This window comes from Myodes glareolus, chromosome 19 (genome assembly GCF_982192425.1).
Source record: "Myodes glareolus chromosome 19, mMyoGla1.1, whole genome shotgun sequence".
NCBI classification, from domain to species: domain Eukaryota; kingdom Metazoa; phylum Chordata; class Mammalia; order Rodentia; family Cricetidae; genus Myodes; species Myodes glareolus.
Genome location: NC_142044.1, coordinates 59,345,254 through 59,370,204, shown reverse-complemented (window position 1 = coordinate 59,370,204; position 24,951 = coordinate 59,345,254). Strand labels below are relative to the sequence as shown.

General features: G+C 42.0%; 1 protein-coding gene across 1 annotated transcript in view; it reads left to right on the top strand.

Moving 5' to 3' along the window:
• Positions 1-12,082: 12,082 nt before the first annotated feature.
• Positions 12,083-24,951, top strand: part of Slc38a1 (solute carrier family 38 member 1) — a 99,139-nt gene continuing 86,270 nt past the window's right edge. The window contains exon 1 of the mRNA XM_087899207.1: positions 12,083-12,182. The gene's annotated coding sequence lies outside the window, so the exon portion shown is untranslated. The remainder of the gene's footprint in view (positions 12,183-24,951) is intronic.

Genomic DNA, 24,951 nt, shown 5'->3' with positions numbered 1-24,951 from the left:
AACCAGCCTTGGTTAAATGGGGTGGGAGGAGAAGGCACTTATGGTCTTCAAGCATGTGCTGCTCGAGAGAAAAGCTCATCGATGGACAAAACTCATCACTGGACACACAGTACAAGTCAGGTGACCGGGTCTCAGCTTTCTTCATGCCAAAGAACGTAAAGCAATCCCACCTTCCAAAGTTAATATTTGTAGCTCCAAAATGACCTGAGGGATTTTGATCAAACCTTAAACATTACAAGAATACTCAGCTGTTTTTTGGTTTTTTGTTGTTGCTGTTATTATTTATTTATTTATTTATTTATTTATTTTACGGCAACGATGCGGCTCTCCTCTAGGCTCCTCATCAGCCCCCAGCTCTCTGGGTATTTTCTGCTCCTCCAGAGCGCTCTACCTTTATATATCTTACCCAGACAACATTGGATTCTTATCTGCCCTTTCCTTTCTGTTTCTCCCCAAACACATCTCTGTGTGTTAGTGGGAACACTCCACGGCACACGGCTCTAGCAACCACAAGAGCTGAAGGCCCACTGGGAATCCGATTTTGTCTGTGGCATCTTGATCAAGTCACCGTCCTTCTTCAATCTTGTCATCTGTCCCATTCTGACCAGCGAGGATAACAGTGCCTGCCTCCGTTAGTGGTCATGAGGGTTCAGCTGTTGCTTTCTAGAAAGCACTTGAGAGTGTGCCCAGCACACAGCGAGCACCTGACCTGCTCACTGTGTCACCATTGAGAAGCTTCCTAGCTGTTGCCTCTGCCTCTAGGTGCTCAGTCCCTCCAAGAATAGTTACAGTTGCCTTTGTGGCCTGTGAGCACTTCCTATGAACCAACCCCAGCGTAAGCTCATGTTATCCCCTTTTGGGTTTTGTTTGTTTGGGTGAGGCAGGGTCCCACTCTGTTGCCTAGGCTAGTCTCAACTCACAATCCTCCTGGCTTCTACCTCCTAAGTGTTGGAGTTACGGGAGCGTACCTCCACACCCAGTATTTTGATCTTCATTCTTTACAACAGACTGCCCAAAAGCATTATCCTCCAACTTACAGATGAAAAAAAAATGGAGAGTGGGAAGTTCCTGCCCATTCTCGATACATTTTCAAATAATAAATTGCAACTGTTGTGGAAAACCCATCAGAGATAACCACCCAGACACAGTTTATAATCAATTGAAAGTCTTTATTCCAGTTTTCTGGGACTTTCAGGGACTCAGCACCTAAGTGAAGCCCTGAGCACTTAGAACAAGTGATTCCTAATTCTGCAACCTTTTAATACAGTTCTTCATGCTGTGCTGACCCCCAACCATAAAATCATTTTTGTTGCTACTGGTATGAATCATAATGTAAATATCTGATATGCAGGGTATCTGATGTGCAGCCCTGGGAAAGGGTTGTGACCCACAGGTTGAGAATTGCTGATTTAGGAAAAAAACCACATCCTGGTGTCTCACTCAGCGGTTGCGGTTGCGGGGAGAGGTTTACATAAGCAAGCAGCTTATCAGAAGCTAAGATAAGTTAGCTAGGCATCTTGACCTTGGGTCCTAGAATAGTGTTGGGTGATTTTCCATGGGATGCCCCATCCAGGAGAATCAAATTATAGTTAAACCTGAAATGGTCTCAGCAAGAACACAAGATGAAAGAGACCGTGTTGTCATTGCCCTGTCACACAGCATCCTTTCAAATTACTCTATTTTGCTCAAATGTCCTCAAGGCATCTTATTAACTCCCCCTGCCTGGCTTTAGCTTTCTAGCTATAGGCAAGATGTGTGTCAATCCATTTCCATGCAGTCCTGCAAAGCTATTCCAGTCCAAACCCGCAGTGCCAGCTCCAGTCCCAAGGAACCTTTGATACTTTTTAAAAAAATATTTATGTATTTATTATTTATTTATTTATTATGTATACAATATTCTGTCTGTGTGTATGTTTGCAGGCCAGAAGAGGACACCAGACCTCATTTATAGATGGTTGTGAGCCACCATGTGGTTGCTGGGAATTGAACTCACGACCTTTGGAAGAGCAGGCAATGCTCTTAACCGCTGAGCCATCTCTCCAGCCCCCTTTGGTACTTTTTATGCTTCTTCAATTCCTTTTTATGGTTTCTATCATAAGATGGAGATTTAGATCTTTGCTCATTCCACCCAAACAGTGGAATTACTGTTTAATTACTGTGGAATTACGCATCCTTCTCAGTAGCCCATGTGTGGGAGCCCACAAAAGTGGGTCCATTCCTTCTTGACTGAAGGTCAGAGAATTTGGACCTATTCTTGCTCCTTCAAGGCTATGGACAAGTAGTTTGAATTAAGGTGTGGCTACTAACAAGCATGTCTTGACCTCAGGTGTGGTTACTTGGTGTTTGGGGTATTAAGATGATCTACAGGGGTAGATCCTGCAATGAGATCCATTGCATCTCAACCAAAGGTCAGAGAGTTAGGCATCTTCCTACTCCTTCAAGGACGTGACAGGAGTTCTGACCCAGGGAGTGGCTGCCTACAGGATGCTTGGCCTAAGATGTAGTCACTGCATGTCCTGCCTAAACAACAGAATGCTTAACTCAGGGGATAGCTGCTTGATGCCTCAGGTATTGAAGAGTAATTTCCCTGTTTGTTCTTTGTATCATGTTAAAGCAGTCTGTTGCCTTCTTCCCCCCTTTTTGGATTGGGGTGTATAAGCACATGAAAAAGAAATGGGCAAATTCAGTATTCACTGGATTGCCCTCCTGGTTCTATTCTGTGTCTCTGTTTCCTCTTTATCTCTGTTCCTTCTGCCTAAAAATTTTAATCCATGTACCCCTACTCTGGAACATGCGAACCCTGTTGAGGATTAACCCCGACACCCATGGAACTTTCTCTAAACCAGATCAAAAATTAGGATGTCAAACAAATCTTAAAAATACCAAACTCAGGTAGATGAGGTGGCACCTGCCATCAAGCCTGATGACCCAAGTTCAAAACCGAGAACTCATGGTACACACACTAGGAGAGAACCGACTCCTACCTGGGACTCATATGGTACACACAGTAAGAGAGAACCAACCCCTGAAAGTTACCCACGACAGTCACATACACACCCTGGCTTGTGCTCATGCATGAACATATGCAACCATGCATGCACACAGACAACTGTGTCTACTAGCTTGATTTTTATTTAATATAGGAACAGAAATCTTAGCTAGAGAAATAAGATGAGAAAGCAAATAAGACAGGTATAAATAGAAAAGGAGGTGCATCTTTATATGTAGATGGTATGATTGATTCTATACATAAGAGATACTAAATACTCCACCAGAAAATTCTCACAATATCAGTGTGCATCACACACTTTCAATGAGTGTCAGGATACAAAATTAACACGTAGAAAATCGGTAGCCTTCTTATACAGCAACAATAAATATATACATAAGAGAAATCAGGGAGACAATCCCATACACAATAGCCCAAAAAGAAAACAAAAACTCACCTTGGAATAAATCTAATCATATGAACTGAAAGAATTCTGCAATAAAAACTTTAAAACAGGAAGAAAGAAACTGAGGAAGACACTATGAGATCAAAAGACCTCCCGTGCTCACGATCAGAAGAATCAATACTGTGAAATGGTCAGGCAGTTGGGCAGTGGTGATGCACACCTTTAATTCCAGCACTCAAGACGAAGCAGGCAAATCTCCGCAATTTCAAGGCCAGCCTGGTCTACAGAGTGAGTTCCAGAACTGGCTCCATAGCTACTGAAAAACCGTGTCTCAAGAAAAAAAAAAAGAGAGAGAAAGAAAATGGTCTCTCACAAGTAATCTACAGATTCAACACAATCCTAATCAAAATTCCAGGGGTATTCCACATAGAAATAGGAGGAAAATATTAAAATTCATATGGAAACACAAAAGACCCAGATAGTCAAAGAAATCCCCAGCGACAAGTATACTGGTAGTACTGTGCATCGCTGTGCCTGATTCTGAGTTCTAGTGCAGAGACGTCATAATAAATACTGGTGCTGGCACAAAAGCAGACACATTGCTCAGTGGACTCTAAGTGATGAGCCCAATGCTCCTGGAGTCATCCGATTTTTGACAAAGTTTCCAAAAACACATTTTGAGGAAAGACAGTATCTTCAACAAAGAGTTTTATATAAACGGAATAGCTACACGTGGAAGAAGAAAACCGGATCTCTTTCTCCAATTCTGCATAAAAGTCAACTCCAAACAGACCGAGGACTTCAATGCAAAACCTGAAGCTTATCAGCTACTAGAGGAGAAAAGGAGGGTATACATGCCTAGACAGAGACATAGGTAAGGACTTTCTGAGTAAGTCTTCAATCACTTGGGTGATGAGATCAATAATCATCAAATGGGGCCTCATTAAATTAAAAACTTTCTGTACAGCAAAGAAAAGCTTCAACTGAGTGAAAAAGCAGCCTACCTAATGGGAGAAAATCCTTGTGGGCTAAAATCTGACAGAGCATTAGTATCTAGAATATACAAAGAACTCAAGAAACTACACATCAAGAAAACAAACAACCCAACTGGCTAGAGATATGAGCAGAAATTTCCCCAAAGAAGAAATACAAATGGCTAGTAAACATTTTTAAGGTGTCCAACATCATTAGCCATCAAGGGGAAAGCAAATTAAAGCTATCCTGAGATTCCACCTCACCCCAAGTCAGGATGGTTATCTTGAAGAAATCTGATGGCAGCAAATGCTATTGATGTGGGAAAGAGGAACCCTCATTTGCTGTTGGTGTGTGATTGGTTTGAAGACATTAGTAATATGTCCCATAGCCACACTGATGATGAATATCTTGTATATCATCATAGAGCCTTCATCTGGCAATAGACGGAGATAGAAACAGAGACCCACATTGGAGCACTGGACTGAGCTCCTAAGGTCCAGATGAAGAGCAGATGGAGGGAGAACATGAGCAAGGAAGTCAGGACCGCAAGGGGTGTGTCCACCCACAGAGAGGGTGGGACTGATCTAATGGGAACTCACCAAGGCCAGCTGGACTGGGACTGATGGAGCATGTGATCAAACTGGACTCTCTGAATGTGGTTGACAATGAGGGCTGACTGAGAAGCCAATGATAATGGCACTGGGTTTTGATTCTACTGTATGTACTGGCTTTTTGGGAGCCTAGTCTGTGTGGATGAACACCTTCCTAGACATGGATGGAGAGGGGAGGGCCTTGGACTTCCCACAGGGCAGGGCACCCTGACTTCTCTTAGGACTGGAGAGGGAGGGGGAGGCATAGGGAAATGAGAGGAGGGGAGGAGGTGGTAATTTTTAATAAATAAATAAATAAAAATTTAAAAAAATGAAAAGAACTTTTTTTGGGGTTTGTTAGGCCAAGAGTGAGACCAGATTTGAGTTCTCCACATCTCTCCCAGTGTCTTCTATCTGTCTATAGTTTGTGATTACTGGCCTGTATGTAGTCTGTCTCGTGTGTGTTTGTGTGTATGTGTGCACACGTGCATGTGCGTGTGTGTATGTGTGATCTCTCTGTGTACATTCCTATTTGCCTGTGTGTTGTACTTGTGAGTTGTGCCTGGTTTTAGTAAATGAAGGCTGCTCGTTTGTTTCTTGGCTGCCTAGACCCGAATAACTGCACAGAAACTATATTAATTACAACACTGCTTTGGCCTATTAGCTCAGGCTTCTTATTAACTAACTCTTACATCTTAAATTAACCCATTTCTATTAATCAGTGTATCAAGGCTCTGGCCTACCAATAATTTTCCGGTATCTGTCTCCTTCAGCAGCTACATGGCATCTTCCTGACTCCACCTACTCTCTCTACATATATATCTCTGTTCAAATTCCTGCCTGGCTCTATTCTGCCCTGCCATATGCCAAAGTAACTTCTTTATTAAACAAGGGTATATTCACAGCATACAGTGGGGAATCCCACATCATCTACTCTTTTCTGTCTAAATAAAAAGGATGGTGCCAGGTGGTGGTGGTGCATGCCTTTAATCCCAGTACTCAGCAGACAGAGACAGGCAGATCTCTGTGAGTTCGAGACCAGTCTGCTCTACAGGAGCTAGTTCAGCACAGGCTCCAAAACTACAAGAAAACCCTGTCTCAAAACAAAACAAATTTAACTTTAACGTAGTAACATTATATATAACGAAACAGGTATCACGCAGGAATTATAGTTAAAATATTTTTGTGAATCTAAAGTTTTATATCTAATTTATCTTTTATCATAACTAAGGAAAACCAGAACTATAACTGTCTTCAACTCCATCAAAGACTCCAGAAGAATATATTACCTAAGTAAACAGGAAATGCATTGCAAGCAACTTCCAAAACTCTAGAATTGACAGAGACATCTTGTTGCCTGGACTGTCACCCAAAGTGTTTCTGTAACATTGGGGCATCCAGTCTTCAGCCCACAGGCCCATAGTATCTGGCAGACTTTTCCACTGAGCAGGAAATTTGAAAGACAATTACACCTCTATGAGCAGTTTGTCAGTCACTTTCTTCTGTGTCCTGCAGAATGTCTGGCAGTCTCTTTCATGATGCAAGAACCCTGAAGGACTGATCACTTTCTCTAGTCAGGTTTAGTAATCATTTTTATGTGGGTCCTTCATGTCCAGTTCATCAAACAATCTAGGCAAGAGTAGTTTCTTGCCCAAACAGCTAGCCTTGTCACATTGAAGGCAAATTCCATGAGGAGTTTCTTTGATGCCCATCAACCTCTCTGAAGTAATTGGTGCTGCCAGAAACAGACATGTCTCACTGTTGAGAAACGTCAAAGTTCTTAAAACATTTTAAATGCCATATTCTGTAGGTCTTTGAAGTGTTGAAGAGTAACTATCTAACTGAAATATATCTCTGTATATCTAGAAAACCTAGTTAACATAATTAAATGTAAGTTTATTATAGATGGTTATCTATTAATCTGTATTTCTTAACTATACATTACATTTTTAAATGAGCTGTATAAACATAATACCTTAAACAAAAGTAGAAATATACAATTAACAAAATTGACCTTAAATTTGTATCAACAAACCAATATTCATACTAATGCAAAGTATTCAGCTCTCTATCATATCCCACTTTAAATGAAAATGGAAACAAATATTTATAAAAAATCATTTTGGGAATTTGGGCATTGTTTTTTTTCCTCCAAATTGCTTCCTACTATTTGTTGGGCAAAGTACTTTTAGGGTTCACAGGGACCTTTGAGGGGATCTTGTTCCATCAAACCGCATTAGCCTGGAAGGAATCCACAGGGTTCTCAACTTCTCTGGAAGCAAAAACAGAACCTCTTTTCCAAAGCAACATATCCTTAGACCCAAATTTTGAAGTCAAGATACCTTCATGTTGGTTTAACTTAGCAGATTCCAGAATCAAATGTCTCTCTGCAATCAAAAAAAATCAAAGAAAACACAATATACATACATAATCCAGACTCTCTGTGTATATTCCATCTTATTTTCTTTACTCCTGTAATCTATGACTGTCTGTACTCTTTTATATTACTTTTACTGTCTCTTTAAAGACTTTGTTTTATTTTAAAAACTGTTTATTTTTTATAACTGTCTATATTCTTTTTTCTTCTCTCTCCCAAGACTATGTACCTCTTTTAAACACACTGTGACCCATTCCGAGGTTTGTTTTTGTTGGAATTTGTCTTTCTTTATTGCGTATCACTAATCATTTTCTGACCAGGAGCATTTTTTTTAAATGCTAAGGGGGCATGGTTAGGACCAATTCCATGACCCTGCCTGTTGGCTCTGCTCCATTCAACATGGTGGAGGTGTGCTCACTGCCCCAGCTCCAGGGATACAGTGGGTCTATGTTGCCACTAAGCAACTAGTAGCTTGCTGCTCACAAACCCTATTCAAGTGCAGGACCTTCGGAAAGAATCAGAGTACAGGCTGCCAGCATGAATCAGGAAGTCATGTCTTAAAGAAGCCATGGAGTTTTTGCTGCTAATGTTGAGTCAGGAAGCCTTCTCTTAAAGGAGCCACACCTCTGCTCACTGCCAGCAAACAGAGCCTATCTGGAAAAAAAATTGCTACTAACAAGAAGCTCCAATTGACTCCTGTTTCCCATTTTTAGGCTTTCTTGGGTTTTATGTGGATCATTTTGTAAATGGAGGCTGCTCGTTCATTTCTCAGCCACCCAGAACTGAATAATCACACAGAAACTGTATTAATTATAACACTGCTTGATCTAGTAGCTCAGGCTTCTTATTAAATAACTCTAACAACTTAAATTAACCCATTTCTATTAATCAATGTATCACCACAAGGCTTTGGCCTACTGGTAAGTTTCCAGTGTTTGTTTCCTTGGGCAGCTACATGGTGACTCCCTAACTCCTCCTACTCTCTCTAAATAGCTCTATTCGGATTTTCCCCCTGGCTTTATTCTGCCCTGCCTTGGGCTGAAACAGCTTCTTTATTAGCCAATAGCAATAAAACATAATCACAGCATACAGAGGGGAATCCCACATCATCTCCTTGCTCTGTATCATATCATTACTCAGTATTTATTGATCAGCACAGAAAACATGGCTGTAGAAAATAAATGAGAATTATTTATTTGATATGTATGGGTGTTTTGTCTGTCTGTGTGTCTGCATCATGTGCATGCTTGGTGCTTTCAGAGACTGAAAGAGGGCGCCAGATTCCTTGGGACAGAAGTTACAGATGGTTGTGAGCCATCACGTGAGTGGTAGGCGCAGAGCTCAGCTCCTCTGGAAGAACTGCTAGTACTCTTAATGGAACCATCTCTCCAGCCCCTGGAATGGGGAATTCTTCATAGAAATCTTCACAGGGCTTTGCAAGGGGAAAAGTTACTTCACTGACCCAGAACAGCGCTCAGAACCTCACCCAGATGTTAGCAACCTGTAGCCGTACATTGCCTCCAACATTTATGGGTGGGTATTTGTTTTGTTTAAGGTTGTTTGGGGCTTGTGGGCTTCTTTCAGCAAATAATTATCACACACACACACAAACACACACACAAATACACACAGGCACACACACGCATGTATTCACACACACACATATTATTCCGAGTCAGAGACAAGGAAGAGCATGGAATTGTTTTTGTTTTGTTTTGTTTTTCAAGACAGGGTTTCTCTGTGTCATAGCCCTGGCTGTCTTGGACTTGGAACTCACTCTGTAGACCAGGCTGGCCTCAAACTCACAGAGATCCTCCTGTCTTTTCCTCCCAAGTGCTAGGATTAAAGGCGTGTGCCACACCACCCAGAAAGAGCGAGTTTTTGAGATTAAAGCCATGCCAGGGGTCACAGGAGAGGGCAGAAGGGGAGAGGGGAGAAAGGGAGAGGAGTGGAGAAATATATATAGCTCAATAAAAACAATAAAAGAAGATTAAAGTTAGTTTAGGTTGTAAAGGCTGATTACATGGAGTCAGGGTTCTCAAGAGGAACAGAACTTAGAGAATGAAATATATGTATATATATGAATTATTGGAACAGCTTACAGGCTGTGGTTCAGCTATTCTAACAATGGCTGTCTACCAACCAGAAGGTCCAAGAATCCAATAGTTGTTCAGTCCACAAGGCTGGATGTCTCAGCTGGTCTTCAGTATACTCTAGAATCCCGAAGAAGTAGACTCTAATGCCAGCAGAGGAATGGACTTAATAGTGGGAAAAAATAAGCAAATAGGGCAAGCTTCCTTCCTCCACGTCTGGCAGGAAGTGTGGCCCAGGTTAAAGGTGAATCTTTCCACCTCAAAAGATATGGATTAAAACTGGGTCTTTTCACTTCAAATGATTTAATTCAGAAAAAAATAATCAGTCACAGGTGTGCCCAGTGACTTGAGTTTTTTTTGTTGTTGTTGTTTTTTGTTAATTCCAGATGTAGTTAAGTTGATAACCAAGATAAGTTCCCAATCACACATGGGAAATCCCTTCACCCCGTTCAAGGTTCAAACAGCATGAAAGAAGAGGAAACAGAAGAACATTGAGAGCCGGAGGGCTGTGACGTGCTGTCTTCTGCACACGACATGAAGCTTTACTCATGCACTCAGGGTAGCCGTGGTTGCAGGTACAACACCAAGGTTGTCAACATTCCAATATGAGAAGGGCTCCAGAGGCCTGGCCCCTGTGTGGGGAGTGTGCTCATTTTTCTCCAGTGGTATAGTCATTGGCAAGTTGCCCATGCTTTGATAAATAACTATACACTCTCGCTCATGCAGGGACCTTAACTAAACTCAGTGTATCATTATTATTATTATTATGGGCTTTTTATTGTTATTGCTTCTTAACTTTTGAGATGGGGTTTCTCTGTGTAGTCCTGGCTGTCCTGGAACTTACTCTGTAGACCAGGCTGGCCTCAAACTCACAAAGATCTGCCTGCCTCTGCTCCTGAGTGCTGAGATTTAAGGTGTACACCATCACCACCATTACCACCAGGCTTATTACTCTTTTTTAAGACTTAAAAGTAGGGGTAGGATGAATGTATTGGGAAGAGGATTCTAAAGAGAGTGGAAAAGGATAAGAGCAAAGAATGGGGGCTAACTCTGATCAAAATATGTTATATATATATGTATGAAATTGCCGAAGTGTAAATTAAAATATTAAAAAGAAATACAGGCTGAAGAGGCAGCTCACGTCTACAAAAACCTGGGTTCTGTTGCCAGCATCCACATGGAGGCTCACAATCATCTGTAGCTCGTGTTCTAGATGATTCTGTCACAACCTCTAGTTTCTGCGGGCACCAGGCACACACATAGTACACAGACATATATGCAGGCAAAAAAACCTCATACACACAAAATACAATAAATAAATCTAAAAGGAGAAAGAAAAGAAGAAAGATAGAAAAGAAAGGCTCTGTCTGTGCTCAGTAAAGTGCACCTCCTTTGAATGGCGTTGAATATTTTTATGCAAACCTTAAGAATAATGCCCAAGGTCCATAATCAGCAATATTGATAGAATTCTGGAATAAAAGGTCATTTTAAGATTTCTCATTATCTCCCCACCCCCCAAAAGAGGCCTCCTCTGGACAGCCAAGGTGGCCCTGCTGTCTGTGACAGAAACTAGCCACAGTGGGAGTTCTGATTCTACAGGCATGGGGCAGAGCTCAGGAATAGCTTCTCTCACTGGCTTGCAGGGGACGCTAGTGCTGGTGGGTTTTGAGTAGGAAGGACTGAGTAGACATTAAGTCGAAAGTGAATAATTCGTAAACGAAAAGAGGGAAACAGAAACAGGAGAAAACTGAAGGGTCAGGAGAAAGCAGTCGCTTGGTAAGGGCTAAAAGTTCATAGTGCCAGGATTTCTGCTATAAATCTGCCTAGACAGGCTTTGCATGGCCCTAAATTCGTGCTTAGTTTATTTTTAGATTAATTTATTACCTTTATCTGTGTGTTTGTGTGTGTGTGTGAGAGAGAGCGCGAGTGTGTGTGTGTGTGTGTGTGTGTGTGTGTGTGTGTGTGTGAGAGAGAGAGAGAGAGAGAGAGAGAGGTATTTCATAGTACATGTGTGGAGATCAGAGGACAACCATGAATATAAGTCCTTACTTTCCACTTCATTTGAGACAGGATGTCTTGTTGACTTGGCTGGCCCACAAACGTCCAGGAATGTCCCCTGCCTTCTGTCTCCCTATCGGAGCCCAGGGGCCACAGATGCACACACTATCACGTTCAGCTTTTACGTGGATTCTGGGGATCTGAACTCAGGCCTTGTACCCTTGTGCAGAAAGCTCTGCACCATGGAGCCATCTCCCTGCCCAGTGCTCTTCTCTGCCGCTTAGCAGTTGTCCTTTGTGCTGCCCTCCTGAGCCAGTCTGGTCACTCCTGTGTTCTGCCTTCACTTCCACTTTACACTGAGGTGATATTTTCTTTGGGTTTTAACAAATAAAGCTACGTGAAGATCAGAGTGCAGAGTTGATCCTCTAGAGGCCAAGGAGTGGTGGCCCACACCTTTAATCCCAGGGAGACAGAGGCAGAGGGATCTAAGGCCACGCTGGGGTACACAAGATTGAATCTGTCTAAAAGAGAAACAGCTCACACGAAGGTGATCCCAGCACTTGGGAGTCCCACTCCTTTAATTCCAGGACTAGGGAGGTGGAGACAAGAGAGATATGGCTGGGTGGAGAGAGGAGTATAAGATGGGAGGAGACAGACACTCATTGCAGTCTGAGGTTTGTTTGGTGGAGACAGTTGTAACCTGAGGATGCAGTCTGAGGACAGGATCGCCCCTTCGGTCTGAGCTCTGGTGAAGGTAAAGGTCTCTCTAATGGCTGTCGCTCTGCTTCTCTGATCCTTCAGCTTTCACCCCCAATATCTGCCTCCAGGTTTTATTTATTAAGATCAATTAAAATTCATGCTATATTAGACAAATCCTGAGAGCTCTTGGGAGATCAGCACCTTCATCAGGCTTCTGTTCTAAGGGTTTAGGAAGTTGTAATGGGTTGGACAGAGGGAAAGAGAACAGGGATGGGGGTTTGCATTGGAGAATCCTGGGCAAGAGGGTGGTGGCTCAGCGCAACATCTCAGACAAGACCTGTGACATATGGTTTGACATCGGCCAGCCGCAGTGAGTAAGATCAGAGTAGAGAATCTAAAGTCATTATTGATTCTGTGCTTTGGTGTCAGCAAAGAGAAGAAAAAGCAGACTCGAGAGGGGTTAGCCTCGGCTCACCTGGGTGGAGCAGGGTAGACAGCAAAGATAAGCAGAGCCTCGCAGACCACTTGATGCCAGGTTCTGAGACACAGTTCTCAATAGAATGTGCTACGGCGGACATTCTTGCTGCTCAGCTGGGAACTCTGGCCGCATCTCCAGCTTGCCCTTGAGTCGCCATTGAAAGTCCACTTCAGCCAAGGACCACATCAAGCCTCCCAGAGGCTCAGATCCTTTCTTACATAAACCCCCCTTTTCATGGGCCCTCCTCCTGGGTTTCATTCCAGCTAAAACAGAAAGGTTCTGTGGGAACAGACGTGGCATAGACTAACTAGACACCTGATGAGGCCATTTCTGTTAGGCTGGGGTGTGGGAGGGGCCAGCTCTGGGGTAGAGCAATGTCTAGTCATGGGTGAGGGGCTGGTTCCATCCGTAGCACCAAGGGGGGGGGGGATCTAAACCAAAGGGAAATGATTCTGTTTACCAAAACTTGTCAAGGGAGTCAGCTCACATTCTGATGGAGAGGGAGGGAGGGAGCAGGATGAAGGAGGGCCCCATTGCTCAGCCTGCTGCAGATCAACCCCGTGGGACGGACACTGAGAAGGGAGGTCTGGAGACTTAAGGCAGCGATACTGCAGGCTTTGCTCCTCCCTCTTTAAAAAAACAGAAGGAGCTTCCTGTGCGCTTCCTAGCCAAAGGGACCAACCGATCATGGGTTGAACAAGGGCTCATCGACGCTGCTCATTGATCAGTGCTTAGATGGAGCAGAGGCCTTGGGTGGCTGCGGAGGGTATGAGAGGCAGAAGAAAGGCCGTAGCACCCTTTCTGTGAGCTGGCTGAGACCATCCACTTCTTCATCATTTCCTACAGAAATGGCTCTATTTCTGAAGGAAACACGCAGAATTGAAGGATTCAGCCGGCAAGCCTTGTATGACTGATCTTCTCAGACAAGGAACTTGGTGCTGGGACTATTAAGGAAGTAAGGGGTGGGGGGAAGGGTATGCAAACGCGTACCAGCCTGTGAGTGCCTGTCTGAGGGCTGTGTGTTCTAGCATGTCTGCTGACCTGGAGGGGCTCAAGGCCCTGACAACCGCAGCAGTGGTGGATGACGGTGGTGGCGCTGGTGGCGCTGGTGGCGCTGGTGGCGCTGGTGGCGCTGGTGGCGCTGGTGACGCTGGTGGCGCTGGTGGCGCTGGTGGCTGGTATCACATGGGTCTTGCTATATGGCATTTCTAGAGAGGTTTTTACGAACATTAAATAAATTTTCACAGCAACACTGTGAGCAGAAAGGGTAATAAACCCTGCTTTGCAGACCAGGAAATCAAAGGGCCTTTTGGTTGAGTAACTTGACTGCGTTCACATAGCCAGTCCTAGGCAGAGCCTGGGTTTGACACATGGTTGTCTGGTGCCGGCATTTCCTTCCTTAAGCAATGTAGTCTTCCACATAGATGGAAGAGTTAGCTAGATGCTCAGTAGGAACATTGTCAGCAATAGCAAGGGAGCATTAGCCCCGCCCAGTTGACCTCTGAACTTATTTATCAGATACAGAATATAAGCTTGTGTCTCAGGGAATCCACAGAATGATCTTATTATTTATCCCCACTTCACAACGAAGAGACTCAAGGTTAGGAAAGTAAGTCAGCTCGCCAACACAGGTGACTGGCGCACGGCCAGAACTAGCCTTAGGCAGCGCGGCGAAGCTCACATTTGCATCTGCTGCCCCACCCCAAAGGAAAGCAGGACTAACTTTCTCTTTCACGTTCTCCGCTGAAGTCACCAAACAGTCCAACATAACTCCCCCGCCCCATTAGCCAGAAGTTTTATTCTCTTTGTATCCCACAAGTTTACTTAGCCTGCATCACAAGAATCCGGGTCTCCTGTTCACGCAGCCATACCATGATCTCATCTCTAAAACACTGCCTCAGGGTGTAGCCTATGCTCTACACGGCTTTTGAATGCTGGCTTGGAGGGTGTATAGGCAGCAGGAGCAGGCAGGCGACGTCATTTCGGTTGCTTTGCTGTGTGTGTGTGGAGGGGGGGGGGGGGTAAGGGGAGGGAGTGAGACGGCACAGCTAACGCCCAGGGAAGGGAAGGGGACCCCTGAGCTCACTCTCTCAGCATGCTGCAATTTTACTCAACTTGCAAATGAAACTGCACTTTGCTCCTCTCTTGTAAAGTGTCTGATAGGAACTTTGTGAATGAGCGTTAAAGTGAGGAATGATAAGACTGAATGTTCTAGAAGGATGATTTATGGATGCTTTGGTTCATTTTCCCTCTCAGATTTATAAGACTTGACAGCCAGCCAGGTGCTAAATTGTCTCTGCACTCTGCCCCTCAAGTCCTTCTCCTGCCCAATGACGATTACAGTATTGGTCTCAAAGATGGTTATGAAGGCAAAACAAACACCCAGTCATCATGACCAAGAGATGGCACGGTCCCCAGCACACACACCCCTCATTCTTTTCCTCCTTCAACCCCTACTTGCTCCCTCCCCTGTGCTCCAATTCAGTTTTATAAAGAAAGAAGGGAAAATGTAGCTACTTTTCTTATCATGGAAGACTTAGCAGCAACCATTGTTCGCTGTTCAGCACCTGGTGTACTTTAGCCCCTCTTTTCTCTCTTCTCCCTCTGCTCTTCCCTCTCCTCTCCCCTCCCTTATTCCTCTCTCCTCCTCTTCCTCTCTCTCTCTTTTCTTGATATCCTTGTAAATGCTAAGCAAGTGCTTTACCCCTGTCTTCTTGTATTCTTTTTATTATACCATTTTAATAAATAATATGGGATTGGGGGTTGGAGATGTCTCCATGGTTAGGAAGACTTGCTGTTTTTGCAGAGGACATAGGTTTGATTCCTAGTATCCACATGGCAACTGTCTGTAACTTCAGTTCCAGGGGAGACAACCCTCTCTTCTGGCCTCCAAAGGCACCAGACAAACACTCGCATACTGAAAAGTCCTTGACTCAAAAAACTAAAACAAAACAAAGAAAAAAATAAAAACAAATGAAAATACTTAAGATGAATTAATATCAGAAGTGAACTACATTTAGCTCCATGACTCTATCAGCAAAGTTTGTACTTTTAGAAAAACAGATAGAATGCAACTACATTTTTTGATACAGAGATTTTAGTGTTTTATATGTTTTGTTGTAAATGTTTTCTGTGTGTATTTAAAATGATTTACAGGTATAACAAAAGCTCAATTCCAGGTTTTTTGTTGTTGTTGTTGTACTGGCTTAGTAATGTTTCTAAATCTATTTGGAATATTAAACAGACAAGAATAGTTAAATAATATGCCCTAGTTGACATTAAACACAGTTTTACATAGGTAAATTAATAAAGGCATAATTAATAAACTAGTGTGGATGATAAAAGGTTAGCTAGCAGTGGGCAGGAGAGCTGGATCAGGAGAACTCTTCTAAAAGGCAAACCGCAATAGGGAAGGCGCCACCGCTGAGCACAGATATAGATGCAGGCAAGACACTCATACACATAAAAGAAAATAAAAAGTAAAGAATGAAAAACTAAAACCAACTTCTGATGAATATTTTACTAGTATACATCTGAAAAAAAGTCAGTAGTTCATTGTCATAAAGCATGTAAGCCTTGTTTTTCAGGGAGAAAAGCTATTTTAGTTCAGAGTTACAGATAGATACGGTGACAGTAGGAGAGACATGGCAGCAGGCAGGGAAGGTGTGGCAGCAGGAACAGAAGGCTGGTGGCCTTGTTGCTTCTGCATGAAGGTGAACAGAAAGTAGCCTCAAGGTCTGAGCCATTGGCTTCCCCCATCTAGGCTCCACCTCCTAGAGTTCCCACAGCCTTGCCATACAGAGACATCAGCTTCGGGTCAAGGGTTCAAACATGTGAGCCAATACAAGACATTTCACATCCAAACCACACCACACAATGCATGTAAGCTTTTAATTTCAACATGTAGAAGGCTGAGGTAGGAGGAGGTGAGTTCAAATCCAGCCTGGGAGATACAGCAAGACCTCATCTCAAAACTCCCCACAAAACAAATAAAACAAAAAAATCAAAAGCAAAACAAACAAAAAAACCCTTCCTCCATCTTTTAAAAATTTGAACATAAGAAGAAAACTAAAACAGCAATGTGGTTACATATAACATTTACACATAAGTAATAAACATAAATGGATCTTACAGAAGAGAAAATGAGCAAATCACTTGAAGATACAATTAATGTAAGACCTAAAAGTCAAAATTTTAAAGTTCAAGAAAGCCAACAACAAAAGAAATCAAAATTAAACGTCAAAACTCTTTCAAGTACAAAGTTAATGAAAATGAGCAAATTTAGAATACTTGCAAAACACCTTCACAACGCCATCTGTATCACTTGTTAGGATTTCTTTACGATTTTCCCAGAAAAATGTATTGTAAATAGAGACTGCACATTGGTTTCCTGGATGCCCAAACCCAAACAATCACACAAAAACTATATTGATTACAACACGGTTTGGTCAATGACTCAGGCATATTTCTAGCTAGCTCTTACATCTGAAATTAACCCATTTCTGTTCATCTATGATCACCACAAGGCTGTGGCCTACTGGTAAGGTTCTGGCATCTTTCTCCTTCAGCAGCTACAGGGCATCTCTTCGACTCCACCTACTCTCTATCTCTTCCAGCCTAGCTATATTTTGCCCTGCCATAGGTCAAAGCAGCTTTATTCATTAACTAATAAAAGCAACACATATACAGAAGGGCATCCCACATCATCATCCCTTTTTTGTCTATTAAAAAGGAAGGTTTTAACTTCAACATAATAAAATGACATATAGAAAACAACTATCAAGGAAGAATTAGAGTTGCAATATTTAGTCCATTTACATTTGACAAATTAAGGAAAATATCATTTATCCTATCTTTGTGAGTCTAAAGTTTTGTATCTAATTTATCTTTTATCATAACTAAGGAGAACTATAACTATCGCTCTCCGTTTTCAACTCTTCAAAGACTCCAGAAGGATATAATATCACCGAAGTAAACAGGAAGTGCATTGCAAACAACTTCCAAAACTCTAGAATTGACAGAGACAGCTCACTGCCTGAATAGTCACCCAAAGTTCTTCTGTAATGTTGGGGCATCCATCTTCAGCCTGAAGGCTCATAATATCTGGCAGACCTTTCAGGGAAGCAGAAAATGTGAAGATTTGTTCTACCTTAAACTGTCAAAGTTCGTCAGTTGTCTTTTTCTGCATCCTGCAGAATGTCTGGCAGTTTATTCTGTGAAGTAGGAATGCTGAAGGGCCATCCTGTCCTTTGGAAAGTTCAGCATCACTTTTCTGTGGGTCCTGCATGTCCAGTTCATACAGCAGACCATCAAGCAGTTTCTTTCCCTAATGGCTAGCCTTGTCACATTGAAGGCAAATTTCATAATGAGGTTTTTTTCAACACCCATCAACCTCTCTGAAGTAATTGGTGCTGCCTGGAGCAGACAGGTCTCACTGTCGAAGTTCTTAAAACCTTTCATATGCCATGTTCTGTAGTGTTGAAGAGTAACTATCTAACTTAACTATATCTCTGTATATCTAGAAAACTTAACTAACTTGACGACACATTTGACTATTATAAATTACTACTAATCTGTAATTTTGAATCATACATTACATTTTTAAATGAATTGTATAAACATAGTACCTTAAACAAAAGTAGAGGTATACATATAACAAAATTGACCTTAAATCTGTATCAATAAGTCGAAATACGTACCAATCTAAAGTATTCATTTCTATATCATAGTTCCCTTAAAATGAAAACAAACATTTATGAACAATCATTTTTGGAATCTGGGTGTTGTTTTCTCCAAACTACTTCCTGCTGTTTGTTGGATGAAGTAGTTTTAGTGTTTACGGAGACCTTTCAGGGGATCTTGTTTCATCAAACCACATTAGCCTGGAAGGAATGCCCAGGTTTTCATTCTCTGTGGAAAAAAAAGCAGAACTTCTTTTCCAAAGTAACATATCCTTAGACTTAAATTTTGAAGTCAACATATCTTTATGTTGGTTTAGCTTAGCAGTCCCCAGAATCAAATGTTTCTCTGCAGTCAAAAAATTCAAAGAAAGCACAATAATATACATAATCCAGACTCTCTGTATATTCCATCTTTCCATGACTTACTTCCTTAACCCTATTACTTTTTAATATTTTTCATTATCTTTTCTTCTTTAATCTGATTGTTTGTACTCTTCTTCTTCTCTCTCCCAAGCCCATGTACATTTTTTAAACACACTATGACCCATTTAGAGGTTTACTTTTGTCTAAATCTGTCTTTATTGTGTATCTTTAAAATTTTTCTGACCAGGAGCATCTTTTGTTTATTTTAAATGCTAAGCGGGCATGACTAGGACCAACTCCGCAGCCCTGCCGTTTGCTCCCATCCATCCAAGATGGCGGAGGAACGTTCACCACCTCTGTGATAGCTCACTGCCCCAGCTTCAGGGACACAGCAGGTCTGGGTCACCACTAAGCAACTTGTAACCCTCTGCTCAAAGACCCCATTTAAGTGCTCCATAGCCAGACCTCATAAAAGAGCCAGAGCTGTTCGTGCCAGTATAAACCAGAAAACCATCTCTTAAAGAAGCCACGCCTCTGCTTGCAGCCAGCAAACCAAGCCTATCTGGGAAAAAATGTGGCTACCAAGAAGCCGCACTTGGCTCCTGTTTTTGTGGGTCTAGAATCCCCCATTTTTCTTAAGCCTTTTTAGGTCTTCTATGGATCCATGCCCCAGACAGGGCACATCATTATGTAAACGGAGGATGCACATTGGTTTCCTGGCCTCCAAACCCAAATAATCATACAGAAACTATATTGATTACATCACTGTTTGGCCAATGTCTGACTAGCTCTTACATCTTAAATTATCACCATGAGGCTGTGGCCTACTGGTAAGTTTCCAGCTTCTGTCTCCTTTGGCAGCTACATGGCATCTCTCTGACTCCAATTTCCCACCTGACTTTACTCTGCTAAGCCATTGGCCAAAACAGTTTTACTCATTAACCAATAAAGGCAACACATATACAGAAGGGCATCCCACATCAATGTACCATACATATTTAAATGATCGTATATTTTAACCCTGAATTTCTACTTTTAGATATTAGGACAAAGAGTCATACACATACACAAAATAACAGAAGTGTGATGCTAGTGAGGGCTATTATACAACAATGTGAGCACCTTCTATCTATCAGCATTTATATATTTTGAGGAATTTTTAGATGGAGTCTGATTACACAGCCCGGGATTGCCTCAAGTTCATAATTCTCCCTGCCTCTATCTCATGAGTGCTGGAAAAGGAATTTTCAATTATGTAGGTAAATGATCATAACTTAATAGTACATTTGTATTCAAAACTGGATGCTATTCTTAGTGTCAAAAAGTAAGTGCCCGTACAAAGCGAATTACTATCAGCAGCAGTTGCGTGTGGGCTATGAAGTTTGCATAGTTTGGCTTTTTTCTTTTTGTACATTTTCTACAGTGAGCAAGTTTTCTAAGTGTATACCTGTTTGAACAACGGAAAGGGAGGCAAAGAAACAAAAGCAAGCACTGCTGGCTGTTCTCTGAGACTTTGCTCTTCAGCAGAAGAAAGGAGAGCTGAAGGGAAGCACAAATACCAAGGCCACTCCCCTTCCTTCTCCTTTTCTTTTCTCCCTCCTTCCTTCCTTGCTTTAATGATGAAATGATTTGATTACTTCACGATTGTTGGAGAAGAGGATACAGGGAGTGAAGTAAAAGAAAACAAAAATGCAGGAGCTGCAGAGGGTTTGAGTTTGATTCTCAGCACCCACACTGAGTAGCTCACAACCACATGGAAACTCCAGCTCCAGGAATCTGATGCCCTCTTCTGGCCTTCTCTGGCATGCACATACAGCAGGTGCACGCACACACACGCGCGTGCACACACGCGCGCGCACACACAAAATATTATAAAAAGAAAGTAAATGCAAAGGGAAATGTTCTGGGGAGATAATTATCAAATGAAGAATACTGCAAAAGAGGGGAGTTGGAACACATTCCAGACTGAAGGGAATGGTTGTGGAGTGGTCAGACGGCAGGTTCTGACAGTCTGTCCCTTTCTAGCACAGAGGATGGAAAAACAATACAGTTCTTTGTTAAATAAGAACATTGAATACAGAAGCAAGGTGTTGAGCTCATTATTAAATTGATATTGCTAAGTGGTTCATACCTGAGCCCCAGGATTTTGGCTAAATGCTAAGCACTGTAAGGGCAAGCAGAGACAGCAGGACATTAACATGCAATTCCTCTTCTAAGGCACAGCAGTTAATTAGACTTCATTTACAAATGCTCATTTCCTATTGACATTTTGACTTAGAGAATGCTGGCAGAAGCAAAACAGCCACATTTCCCACTAGAAGTGACTGTTGGATGGTGAAGGCCTGGGTTTACAGGAAAATTTTATATACTAAAAAACTGGTAAACTACATATACTACTTTTTAAACACAGGTTGAGATTTGAGGTTTCTTATTAAAAATAATCTTCCTGGGCAGTGGTGATGCAGGCCTTTAATCCCAGCACTCGGGAGGCAGAGGCAGGTGGATCTCTGTGAGTTTGAGGCCAGCCTGGTCTACAAAGCTGTCGGGGTCTGGTGCTAGCCCGAACCATAAATTATTTCTCTTGACCAGACCCCAACATAAACTCTCTCTCGCTCTCTGGACTGGCATGGAGGCACGGGAATAAAGACACCACTCACATGGCTTTATCGGGAGGGAAATTTTCAGTGGTCCTTCATGAAGTACTGAGTTTACATCCTGAAGAATTCCTCCGTTTATTCTCCAAACAGTCTTAATACCATAACTTAACTGAAGGTAATATGCATTAGCATTCTGTCTCCTAGGTAACCAGGTGAATGGCCTTTTGTCATGTTCACAATGACCTGTCTGCTCTGTATGCTATTACAAAGAAAGGAGCAAAACATCCTGACCTTTTGTTAGGTTAGCGACAGCCTGCCTGGCTGATACGTGACCCAGCTCAGGTGTGGCCTACGGCTTGATGGTTGCCATGCCATATAGAAATATGGGCCTACACAGAGCATGTTCTAGGATTGGCTTCATAGCTACTGGGAAGCCCTATCTTGAAAAGCAAAACAAAACAAAACAAAAAAAGCAAAACAAAATCTAGCATGCAACAGGTACTTTTAATTTTTAAAAAGTATATTTTAGTCACACAAGATTCCAAGAAATAATAATTACAGTTCCTTGCTGTGGAATATTAGTTAAAGATGTGTTACACTCTTTTATGCTGTGGGACATTTGTTTAATGGTGCAGATGTGTTGCATTCTTTTAGGCTGCATTGGTTTAACTCTGTGAAGTTGTGTTACTTTGCCTGCCTAAAACACCTGATTGTTCTAATAAAGAGCTGAACGGCCAATAGCTAAGGCAGGAGAGGGATAGACAGGCTGTCAGGCAGAGAGAATAAATAAAAGGAGGAAAAGAAGAGATGAGGAGGAACGAGAAAAGGAGAAGGTGAGGAGGACTCCAGGGGCCAGTCACTCAGTCACACAGACAGCTGCTGAGTAAGATAGAAAGCAAGGTATATAGACTAGAGAAAGGAAAAAAGCCCAGGGGCAAAAGGTGGGCAGGATAATTAGTTAAGAAAAACTGGCTAGAAATAGGCCAAGCAAAGGTTAGGCATTCATAAGTAAGAATAAGTCTTTGTGTATTTATTTGGGAACTGAGTGGTGGATTCTCAAAGAGCAAAGAGTAAAAACAAAACAAAACAAAACAAAAAACAAAAAATCAGCAGTTCCCAAAAGAGCTATTTGACTTGCCTATACAGACAACTAAACTTTGAGAACTATGATAAATGTAAATTTGATAATCGGTGTGTTTTCTTGTCTTTTGAAAAACCTGAAACATTAATAAGTATAAAAAGAATTAGAGCTACATACCTGTGAAGATATTTGAATTGCTCATCCACTCAGCTTCCGTTTACCAAGTTCCTCTTGAAGTACACAACCCAATTGAGGTTTACCAGTCTCTAAGCTGCTGTGGAGGTCAAGAGCAAGCAGATAGAGTCCATCTCAAAGACCTTCATGGAATACTAAGAAGGAGTCAAAAGGCGTACTACAAGGAAAATATGCCAGGACCCTTCATTATTAGCTTGATGGTTGTCTTCCCTTGGCCCACACATCGAAAGGTTATTATAACACTCAAAGGATCTTGAGGAAGGAGCAAAGAATGAAATGACATTTTGTTGGCTCATCCCTGTTCACTGTGTTTAGATGTGCTTTAGTGTCTTTGTTTGGAGGTAAGTGATTTTATACATTAGATTGTCTGATTTATGTAGTTTTACCTCCCATCAAGGTGGGCAACCAGATTTTTATATTGCTCTGAGGAAATCTTGCTTTGGAAGATGACATGAGCTCAAGGGAGCAAAGAACAGCAGAGTCAGCTTGCAACCTTCCAGGAGCCCTTTGGTGGCACAGTTTTGGGCATGAGAGACAAGACAACGTCTGTTCACTCATAGAGGACAAGATATCTATTAGAACAAATTCAGAATTAAGAAACAAGATTCCCCTTAATATTCCTCTCATATGAGTGTATATTTGTTGACTAAAAATAAAAACATATATTCAGAAACTAGGAGAAGTCTCCATTTGGGGTCTCAAAGCTTGAAACCTATTGGCATGGTCTTTCTTAGGTCAATGTGTCTCTCTGGGAGATCTCTTTCCAGGTGTGGCAGCCGTTAAGCCCAGGAATCTAAATGAGCAAAATCTAGAACTAGACTTGTGTATTGTTCTATTGTTAAATGAAGTATATTGAATTAAATTTTTCCCACTGAAATGTTAAACTCTGACTAACAATTAGAAATACATTATAGTGTTAGAGTAAAATCTTAATAAATAAATCTAAAGCACAACATCACGGTATTTGAATTTTTAATTTTTACACATGTCAAATGTACATGATAACTAGAAATATAAATGCATTATTGTCGATATACATACATGTACACATTAGGATGTGCAGATGTAATCAAGACACTTTCAGTGATGAAGTGAGTTATATGAACTCTTTGGAGGGCATCTGCCCAAGACTGAGTTGATAGAAACGCATGCTGACAGTTGTCAAGATGGCATTAAAGGCTGTCATGGAGAAAGACAAATCAGAACTACCTAGGAGGTAGAATGACAGCTTTGGCAGCATTCCTTCAAAAACGCTCACTTGATCATATCTGGCACCTGGTCCTCAGCGTAGGCTAGAGTGGAGTCCAAGCAAGGGTCATGTCCCCAGGGGAGCCTTCTCTGGCCTCTGGGTCAAGGCTTGTCTCTCTGTTCCTCCTCTCGTTCGTGCATTCACGGATGGGATCTTCTGAGTAATGTCAATCTCTGCTTAACTCCAGCTCCCTGAAGAAGTCACAGAGCACCTAGCATTTGGTAAATGTTAGTTAAAAGAGTGAATTAACTCAATGGTGAAGGCGGTGAGCCAAGATTCCTCTGCTGGGGACCGCATGCTGTCATTTCCCAGAATGAGGTTTATTGGCGAAGCGAGTTTGGGAGGAAGAAAGGAACAATAAATTCAATTCTAACGTGTTATATTTGAATGAAAACTTGGAACGCTTTATTTTAGAAGTACGTGTGTATAAATAACTGCCAGTATAGAAGCCTGGAAGACCGTCAATTTTATATCTTTCTCATTAAAATCACCTCCATTGTGGTTTTGAAATAGACTTTTATGCCTCAAATACAAAATCAAGCACACTGAAAATTACTTTATTTCTTATTTTAGGAACAATCATTTAGAATGGAAGCTCATTTTTCATACAGTTACTCTATACAAGTTATAAATAGGATCCTTTCCCTTAAACCCAGTCAGTGTAGAAAGACAACAGAAAAGACAGAAGACAAAACGAAGCCATTCCCAAAGCTGCCCTTCCAACCAAAAATTCTAAACCTTATTTCTGCCCAGGAAAACTTTAGCCTCACACAGCCCCTGGTGCAGGGCAGCCCAGCCACAGCATTCTGGGAAGTCCCAGAGCATCCTGTCCCAAGAACCCAGGTTGTGCATTTGTGACTGGTTCCAGATACTCCTGCTTTTCTCCTTGTTTGATTTCAAGATTTCTTAACTGCATTGTGACTTTTCTGGATGTCTTTTGGGACTTTCCAGCAATCACTTTCACTTCTCTGGTCCTCTATACTGTGTTAACTTTGGCATCCCAGTCTGGTAGGTAGGAATGACCACATGGGGTTAAGACTGAGAACAGTTGGGCCAGCATCTTGTCTCTCCAGGCATCTCTGAGTGCTTCTGGAAGTGTGGAGCCAGCTTCCCCCAGGCCAACCACCTGAGTATTTCATTTGCATGTCAGTTATGAATTTCTTGCTGTAGCACTAAAAGG